Source organism: Rhinolophus sinicus, chromosome 3, assembly GCF_057876585.1.
Source record: "Rhinolophus sinicus isolate RSI-liver-muscle chromosome 3, RSI-T2T, whole genome shotgun sequence".
NCBI classification, from domain to species: Eukaryota; Metazoa; Chordata; class Mammalia; order Chiroptera; family Rhinolophidae; genus Rhinolophus; species Rhinolophus sinicus.
This window is the reverse complement of record NC_142503.1, coordinates 102,371,286-102,378,963: the sequence shown is the minus strand read 5'-3', so window position 1 is coordinate 102,378,963 and position 7,678 is coordinate 102,371,286.

The window sequence follows — 7,678 nt, the reverse complement described above, 5'->3', positions numbered from 1 at the left end:
TGCAATGCACCCTTTTGCTGTTGCCTCCTGTAGGCTGGTGTCTGGATCAGAATGATCCCCGGAAAGACTCCGACAGGGCCCAGGTTACCAGGTGTTGGGCAGGAGGACAGGCCAGGGGCTAGGCTCAGCAACAGGGTAGCATGTGGAAACCGGGGCAGATGCCAGGGGTGAGGGGCTAGTGCTAAAGACCATCGCACCTCATGTCCCAGGGTGGGCCTCTGGCTGGACTCCTCCAGGCCCAGCTCAGCACCTGCTTCACCACCAACAGGCACCCCCGAGCCAGCCAATCTAGGGGCAAAGGGCCAGGGCCAGATGGCAGCCCACACTCCTAGCTTGCTACAGGCAGCCAGGAGAGGTAAGGACCAGGCGCACGATTTGGGCAGTTGCTTCACAGAGAGAGAGACAGCTAGACTATGAGCACAGGGGGAGTGGTACCCCTCTATGGAGTGGGCAGAGCACAGGACCAGTGTTTGGGTGTGGACTCCCTGGCTGAGGCGGCACAGGGAGATCAAATAAGAACGGTGTCGGTGGTGACAGGACACTGCCTCATTGGAGGACAGGGCACAATCCCCACTCACAGACAATGACAGGAAGTGGACCAGTAGAGGAAGCAACAGATGTAGACGCTCACAGGTCTGAGGGGAACACACAATCCTGTCCGCCCCTTCCCCACAACTCCACATATGGGGGAGTGCAGCAAGGAGATGAGAGAAATGATGTGGGGGCTCCTATGGAGAAAAATACCTTGAGAGGCTCTTCCCTGTAGGGCAGCTAAGGCACAGCCAAATGCAAGGCGCCTTGGAGAATCTGAGAAATGGACACACACAGCCCCGAGGCAGCAGCAGAGGCCCTGGGAGCCCTCCCCAGCCTTCCAAGCAAAGGCTTCCAGGGCCCTCTTCAGAGACTTCCTCCACTCCCCAAGCCCCTCTGACTCCTGCTCAGCCCTGATTCCATGGCTGCACTTGGTCTTCAAAGGAGTGACCCACCCCTAACAAGAGGCCTGTGGGAGGGGGAAGGATGGAGGTAAGGAGCCCAAGCCCACACAGCCCTTCCTGCTACATCCATCCCTGCTGTGAGGCCCCAGAGCTTAGTGGCCACCAAGGCCTTCTGGCTACTGCCAACAGCAACTAACACTGCCCCCCCGCCACTGCAGTGGCAGAGACCGGGAGTTCCGGAGACTAGTGAAGCGGGTGGGTGTGGCTGCAGAGCTCTGGGAGGGCACAGCCCTGTCTAAGGGCAGCTGCTACTCAGCTCCAGCCCACGAGGGCCATGAAAAGTATACCCAGTGTGACAGGCAGTTGACTTTTCAAGAGAAGCTGAAAATTGAGCTTTTGTTGAAATTCCCAGTTTTAAAATACAGGCAAATAACCAAAAGTAAGCTGCCTGTGGGTGTACGGGCCACATCTGGGAGTCCCACCTCACCACGTGCTCACTGGACTGTCTCACAGGCACACGCATGGCCACTGCGCCCTTCGCTACCACTGCACTTGGATGTCACGTCAGGGCACAGGCACACAGAGGAAACCCTGTGGACAAAGAAGGGGCCACAGACTGAAGCTGACGAGCTCAGGGAAGCCAGCATGACAGGCCCTACAAACTCAGAGACCGAACGTAACCACACAGGATGGTCTGAACATAAAATTCCTAAAAGTGAGTCATGGCCGGTAGTCACATCCTTGGCCGGCAGCTTCCTTGACAAAGGTCAATCTTCACCTTATATGAGCCTGTCTGTTGTCTTTTCACATCTAAGATAATATACCTTTGAAATGTCAGTTGTCCCCTTTTCCCAGACCCGTCAGAGTACAACCTCCCACTACACCGGAGCCCCAGACTGCAGAACCCCTCATTGTTATCTTGTTCCCCAATACCACCTCTATGTGCTGTAAATGTTATTAACTATCCTGTACCCACCAATGTAAAAGAAGTATGTGTCTCCATTTGACTTTTTATCCAATCCCAGAGATTTCTCCGCTTTGCTTTCTCCCACCTCCTTAATCTACCACCCATGGATTTCATGTAACCTTCCTCCTTTGATTTTAATGTATAAAATAAACTGCAAAACTGCCATTCCCCAGAGCGTTTTCTTAAATCAGTTGATTTTGCTTCCCAGCAATTGTCGTCAGTTTGGCTCAAATGCATAAAAACTCTCGACAGGTTTGGACGTTTCTTACGTTGACACCTCCTTGGCCTGCACAGCCCTGGTACTGCACTTCACCCTTCATGCAGTGCACTGCCCACCCCTAAACCTCTGAGGAGGTTCCCCTCAAGTGCCTGCCCTCGCCATCTATCCACACCTGCCTCTTCCTTCTAGGCCAGCTCCGAGTCACCACCAACCCTAAACAGAAAACTTCTCAGAATTTCTACCCCCCTCTTAGCCCTGAGGTCAACACTTCCCAGCAGCACCCCATTCCTGCATCTCTCTGCTGTCTGCCCTGGTCATTCTAGATGTATTATTTCATTGGCCCTACCCTAAAATTGCTAAGATTGGAGCTTGGCCAGCCAAGGTGGGAGACAAAAAGTAAAAATCCACAGGAGGATATTCAGTGATAGACAGAAGATTGGCAGAGAAGAGACAGCCCTTTTCACCTTCCATCAGGGCACTTAGCTCACCTAAAAACAAGACAGGTCCACCCATGGCTTCCAGGGGCAGTCCAGCATCCTCAGCCCCAAAACTCGGCCCACCTGGCACTGAGCTCGTGGCAGAAGCGCCACCTGGTGGCCACTCCATGCAGCGCAGCGTCTTAGCAGAGTGTAGCTGTACCATATAGGCATATATACTCCCAAGCCGTTCTGTAGACACTTCTCCCTCTGCACCCCCACCCCACCCCCAAATCCATCTCTGAGCCTTCATTCTCAGTGCCCAAGGCCTGAGGCAGAACAGGATCTTGTGGGACTCACGTGGAACCCATCTAGACTAACCAAGTCTCCTGACTAGTTATGGCTGGGAGGCCAGAAATGCAGTCCCAGCTTGGCGGCTGACCCAAGTGAAGCAAGGCCCTGCCCCAGCCGGGGCCTCCACTTTGTGTTTACAAATTGAGAAAGAGGAGCTAAAACAGTCCTTCCGATCTATCTCCTCTACCTAGACCAGAAACAGACAAAGCTTTCTCCTTCTATCTCCTGCATTTCCTTGTTTGGAGGTTGAAATAAATATGCTTTTAAAACTATCTCCGCAAAACAGAAGGTGTCCCAGGGCTCTCCAGCGCTGATGTAATCCTTGGGCCTGCTGGGGCCGGAGTGAGAAATGCATGCAGTCTCTCACAAATATCTTTCTTTCATGGATAGTGATACAAGAAGCCCAATTCTTGATATTAGAAGTCTCAGAGGTCATTCAGTCCAACCTGGGAGCCCATTACAACAGCTTTATGGTGGTCATGCAGCCTCTGCTTACATACTCCCACTGACAATGAGCTCTCCCCATGGGAGCCTTACCCATCTTGTTTAGCACTGACACAAAGCCTCCCCCCACCAGAGGAAGACCTCACCCCCACCCCCCCACACACACCCCACTGTCCCGGTGGTCCTCCAAGGCCACAGACCATATCTAATCCCGCTTCCTGGAATGGAGCCCTTCATGGATTTCATGCCCTTCTAAATGTACTTTTTCAGGGTAAATAACCCGTTTCAACTAGGGCCCTCATGGGGCTTTGCTTGGTCTCACTACTCCTGGTTGATTCCTAGGACCTCAGTCAGTCACTTAACAAACTTCTACTGAGGCCCTCCAAGGTGCCAGGCATTCGGCTTTGCAGCCACCTCCTTCCAGGCCTGGTGCCAGCTCAGAATGTAACACCCAGAGGAGAGGCTGAGCAGTAAAGGGCTGGAATGACAGGCCTTGCTCCTAATGACAACCCCTCAGATGCACTGCCTCACTGAGCTGAGATGCCAGGCTGTTAAATCCTGATCTCTTAGCCCAGGGTCATCCTTGGGCCAACTGCCACCCATCAGTAGTGGCTTTCTGGGATGCTGGTTGAGAAAGATGGTGAGTTTGAATCTGAGCCCAGGAGAAGAAATGAGACCCCATCCGGCATGAGAGCAACTGGTTTTCTGATCCCACCACAGGACCTTTGATTGTCCGTTCCTGGCCCTCGTTAGGGCGGCCTCATTGTCAGGATCCTGTTGGTCTTCTAGAACATTCACCAGTCCAACTCTGACTGCCCTGGCATCTTTGGTGTAAAAATGATCAATATCCACTTATGTAAGTTGAGGGAAATTTCAAACAGGACCCAACTGAGGCTCCAAGAGGTCAGGCTGTGTATGGAAGTGATCTAAACTTCAGTCACATGTAGCAGCCTGATTCCCCACCAAGACCCAAGCTGCCACTTCCAAGCAGGATGAGTGGAGAGCAGACCCTCCAGGCCCTGAATGGCTCCCAGGCCTGCCTGCCAGCCCCAGGCCCCAGGTGGGGGCCCCGATGGGACTGTGCTGATACAATCCCCACCCCCACCCCCCAAGTCCTGGAAAGGTCAGTTTCCCGGCAGTCACATCCTGTTAACGGGCAGCACTCACTGTAAATGGAAATAATAGTATCTACTTCTCAGGATCCACGGAGATGGCGTATGTGAGCACCTGGCTTGAGTGGCACAGAGAGGGTGCCTGATAAATGAGCACTGCATACCGACCGCACTGCTGCTAGCCACTTTGCCAAGGTAGAGCAGGGCAGTGCCTGGGACTCTGCAAAAGGCATTTCAAGCACAGAGAAGCTCAATCCTGTTACGAGGAACAGCAGAGCCACAGGAGCCAGATAAGGCTGGGCCCTGGGAAGCAAGGGGCACAGTCAAGCTGACCTAACCCCAGCCCAGGGCTAGAAGGGGCTTGGAGAGGCTGGATAAGCAGAGGGAGGCCTAAATAACACCCCCCACGCCCCAACACCCTCACCAAACATTTACTGCCAAGGCCTGTGGCAGGGGCACGAAGAGGCCACCTCAGAGCAGAGCTCTGAGAGCTTGGTGTGGGGCCCAGGCCAGACGAGGCTGAGGCAAGCAGCAGAACCCGGGCCCATGTGCCTAACAAGCTGTGCCAGCCCAGCCAAATTTGAGTTATATCAAGAGAAGGGATCTGTTCAGAAAACTCACCAGTCTCTACATATTTGCATATTCTATTTCGGGGTCTCTTCCTTTTTCCCCCTTAGCTTCCTAGGCAAGTTCTCGTGATCAATTTCAACCTCACCTCTGCTTAACCACGAAAGCTCCCTCAGTCCCCTCTCTTCCAGCTACCATCTCCCTCCAACCGCCCTCTCACCAGCGAGCTTCTCCAGTTCTCAGCACTCCCTGCCCCCACCTATTCAGGCCTCAACCCCTACAGTTGGGCTCTGGTTCCACAGTAGCATCTCTCCAAGGTCACCATGGCTCAAGTCAGCAAGTCCAAGGTCAAACCTTCTATTACTAGGTTTCTCTGTGGCATCTCACACCACTGACCATGTCCTCTGTCCAGTTCCTTCCGCTCCGTCAGCTTAGATGACTCCTGCTCTTGCCTTCCCGGAGGCAGCAGATCCCACCCCCTTTCGTTTTCCATGTCCATCACTCACCATTTCCTATAAAGCCTAACTCCTTAGTGGGCGTCCCTTTTCCTTTCCCTTTCCCTGAAAAGTTGAACTCCCTTCCCATATGACATGGGCCCAGTCTTCAATATAAAACTTCCTGATTGTTATCTCCAGCCTAGAAACATCCAACTGTCTACAAGGCATCCCCGCATGGCTGTCCATAGCACTTCAAGCTGAATGTGTCCAAAACTGGTGCTGCATTCCAAATTCCAAGCCGTCCCTTGCTCTTGCTGCACCATCTACCCACTCACATCTTGCCTGCCTCCTCCCTTTCCCTCTCCCCCCATATCTAGTCTGTATTTCACATCTCACATCCCACCCTCCTCCCGGCTCCCCTGCTGCAGCTCCAGCCCAGGGTCCAACCATGTCCCATCTGGAGGCAGCGAGCATCCTAGCTGGCCTCCCTGCCTCACCTCCCACAGATCCAGCCTCCACACAGCTGTCAGATTGTCTCACACATGCGTCTGGGCCCCCACTGCCAAGCCTAAAGCCATCACGGGGTGCTCTTTGCCCTCAAAGCCCAAGCTCCTCAGCCTGATCAGACCCTGTACCCCTCACCCCCATGCACACTCAGAAGCCATGGGCAGCAATGGGAAGGGGACCGGCTTTGGCCTAAGACGGACCTGAGTTTCTAAGGCCTACTTGTTCATGCCTAACCATGAGACTGCGGACAGATGATTTCATCTCTCCACCTCAGCATCCCCATCTGATAAATGGAGCTAATAGTACACAGCTTTCCCCAGATGTGACATCGCTGATCCCCGGTCTCTCTCCTCCCACACGGCCAGGTCAGCCCACCATCAGTCCCAGGGGATCATAGCTTCTTCACTGGTCCCCGTCCCTCAGGCTTGGCCCACTCATCTATTCACACAGCAGCCAGTGACCTTTCTGAAGTGAAACCCTGACTCTCTCCCTCACTTAAATTCTCCTGTGGCTCCCCATTGTCCTCAGGATAAGTCCAAACTCTCCATGGCTTCTAATGATCCAGCCTCTGTCTACCTGGCGCCCAGCCTGACCCCAGGGCTGTCTGCACACCCAGCCCAGCCAGCACATACACCTTCCTGCCCAATCCCTGCTGACGCTTTAGGCCTCAGCTTAGACACCACTTTCTCCAAGCTCTCCCTCACACACACACACACACACACACACCCCAACCCGTTAGCCCCGCTCCGTCTGAGCCCCACGCCCACTGGGTGTGCCTGGCCGGTCTCAGCAGGGAGCATACACATCGGTTTGTCTGCCTGAACAATGACATGGTTCTGTGAGAGCAGGGACCCGACATGTTTACCTGGCACAGAGCATAGGCTCAATGTTTGTTGAGAGAGTGAAGGAGACAATGGTGAGGAAGGAGTCCTTGGCCCCTGGAAAGCCCCAGGCTCAGTGGGGCACGTAGCAGACTCAACATATATTATTTACAACCTGGTCACAGGAAGCAAAGTCAACTTGCTAAGACCCTGGAGGAAAGAGCTGACAAAGAAGGGAAAGGGAAATCGTAGGAACGGCTCAATTCTGGGAAGCAGTGTAACTGTTATTTGGGGGTCAGTTCCAGGGACAGGGCAGGGTTACCCAAATGTTCCAAGTGCAATGGGGTGGGAGAGCTCAGGAGCCCGTCTTTGAAGGCAGTCCCTGGGGCCGGGTGGGAGTTGCCCCGGAATGGAAACCGGCTCTAGGCCGGCGGTACCATGGGCACAAGATCTGTGTCAGCCCACTGACCAAGGCAGCTCCGGGAAGATGGAACCGGCCTGTTCCCACCACCACCGAGCCAGGGACTCAGGCTTCAAAGACAGGGCTTCCGGTCCTTGCCCCAACCATACGGAGGCAGCTGGGCTGCAGGGAGCTGCCGAGGCCTGGCCCCGAGAAGCCTGGTGGGTTCAGTCTGAGTCTTCTCAGCCAGTGCAAACACCTCTCGACGTTAATTCTGGGATTGACAGGGAAATGTGGAGACTTCTCATTTTCTGGAGGAAGGAAAGAACACTGTGCCGTTCAGGCCATTTCTGGAATAGTGGTTCCTCCTGAGCATCTCCCTTTAGGAGTATCACTGATACGCTGGAGGTCATCCAGAGAGAAGCCCAGGGTGTGCTGGGGACCAAAACCAGACAATAGGTCCAGGGGCAAGCACCTCACACTCACCTCCTTAACTGA